The following is a 2347-nucleotide window of genomic DNA, read 5'->3' on the forward strand; positions in this document are numbered from 1 at the left end:
ATTAAAAATTTTTCAAAAATATGTTCTTGATGTTCATCATGATCTTCAAAGTGTTCTTGGTGTTCATCTTGACATTCATAGTGTTCTTGCATGCATCTTGTGTTTTGATCCAAAATTTTTATGTTTTGGGTCATATTTGTGTTTTTCTCTCTCATCTTTAAAAATTCAAAAAATAAAAAATTTATCTTTTCCTTATTTCCCTCCAAATTTTCGAAATTTTGGGTTGACTTGGTCAAAAATTTTCAAAATTAGTTGTTTCTTACAAGTCAAGTCAAATTTTCAAATTTAAAAATCTTATCTTTTCAAAATCTTTTTTTTTTCAAAAATCATATCTTTTCCAATTTTTCCTCTTTTTCGAAAATTTCAAAAATCTTTTTCAAAATATTTTTCTTATCTTTATATCATATTTTCGAAAATTCACTAATAATTAATGTGATTGATTCAAAAATTTGAAGTTTGTTACTTTCTTGTTAAGAAAGGTTCAATCTTTAAGTTCTAGAATCTTATCTTGTAGTTTCTTGTTAGTGAAGTAAGTAATTTCAAATTTTTGAATTAAATCTTTTTATCTTTTATCATATCTTTTTCAAAAATTTTATCTTTTTCAAAAATTGATTTTAAAATATCTTATCTAACTTCTTATCTTCTTATCCTTTTAAATTTTGATTTTAATATCTTTTTTAACTAACTAACTAACTTTTTGTTTGTTTCTTATCTTTTTCAAAACCACCTAACTACTTCTCCCTCTCTAATTTTCGAAAATATCTCATCCCTTTTTCAAAAATTCTTTTTAATTAATTAATTGTTTTATTTTTAATTTTAATCTTATCTTATCTCTAATTTTCAAAAATACTAACCTCTTTTTCAAAATTATTTTCGAAATTCTACCTCTCTTTTCTTATTCTATTTAATTATTTACTAACACTTCTCTTCTCCTCTCTTCATCTAAATATCCGAACCCATTCTTCTTCACCCTTCTTCCCTTTCTTCTTCTACTAACATAAAGGAATCTCTATACTGTGACATAAAGGATTTCTCTTTCTTTTCTTGTTTTCTTCTCTTTCATTTGAGCAGGAACAAGGAAAAGGGCACTCTTGTTGAAATTGATCTTGAACCTGAAAGGACTCTGAAAAGGAAACTAAGAGAAACTAAACTACAACAATCCAGAAACAACCTTTCAGAAATTTTCGAACAAGAGAAGGAGATGGCAGCCGAAAATAATAATAATGCAAGGAGAATGCTTGGTGACTTCACAAAGCCAACATCCAAGTTTGATGGAAGAAGCATCTCCATTCCTGCCATTGGAGCAAACAATTTTGAGTTGAAACCAAATCAGCTTTTAACTGAGTTCTTGCAGATCTGTGAGAGTGTAAAGACGAATGGAGTTGATCCTGAAGTCTACAGACTCATGCTTTTCCCTTTTGCTGTAAGAGACAGAGCTAGAATATGGTTGGATTCACAACTTAAGGATAGCCTGGACTCCTGGGATAAGCTGAGAGTGGATGTTCAAACCTTCAAACAAAAAGATGGTGAATCCCTCTATGAAGCTTGGGAAAGATACAAGCAGCTTACCAAAAGATGTCCATCTGACATGTTTTCAGAATGGACCATATTAGATATATTCTATTATGGTCTATCTGAATCTTCGAAAATGTCATTGGACCATTCTGCAGGTGGATCTATTCACCTAAAGAAAATGCCTGAAGAGGCTCAAGAACTCATTGACATGGTTGTAAACAACCAATTCATGTACACCTCTGAGAGGAATTCCGTGAATAATGGGATACCTCAGAAGAAAGGAGTTCTTGAAATTGATGCTCTGAATGCTATATTGGCTCAGAACAAAGTGTTGACTCAACAGGTCAACATGATCTCTCAAAATCTGAATGGATGGCAACATGCATCCAACAGTACTAAAGAGGCAGCTTCTGAAGAAGCTTATGATCCTGAGAATCCTGCCATGGCAGAGGTTAATTACATGGGTGAACCTTATGGAAACACCTATAACTCATCATGGAGAAATCATCCAAATTTCTCATGGAAGGATCTACAAAAGCCTCAACAAGGCTTTAACAATAGTGGACGTAATAGGCTGAGCAATAGCAAGCCTTTTCCATCATCTTCTCAGCAACAGACATAAAATTCTGAACAAAATACTTCTAATTTAGCCAATCTAGTCTCTGATCTGTCAAAGGCCACTTTCAGTTTTATGAGTGAAACAAGATCCTCCATCAGAAATCTGGAGGCACAAGTGGGCTAGCTGAGTAAGAAAGTCACTGAAACTCCTCCCAGTATTCTCCCAAGCAATACAGAAGAGAATCCGAAAGGAGAGTGCAATGCCATTGATATA

At 32.5% G+C, this 2347-nt stretch overlaps 1 non-coding gene across 1 annotated transcript; it reads right to left on the reverse strand.

Moving 5' to 3' along the window:
• Positions 1–1486: 1486 nt before the first annotated feature.
• Positions 1487–1590, reverse strand: LOC130984326 (small nucleolar RNA R71). The gene has a single exon (XR_009088268.1). It is a non-coding gene; the product is annotated as a small nucleolar RNA R71 (small nucleolar RNA).
• Positions 1591–2347: the final 757 nt, after the last annotated feature.

The sequence above is a fragment of the Arachis stenosperma genome, chromosome 5, assembly GCF_014773155.1.
Source record: "Arachis stenosperma cultivar V10309 chromosome 5, arast.V10309.gnm1.PFL2, whole genome shotgun sequence".
Classification (NCBI taxonomy): domain Eukaryota; kingdom Viridiplantae; phylum Streptophyta; class Magnoliopsida; order Fabales; family Fabaceae; genus Arachis; species Arachis stenosperma.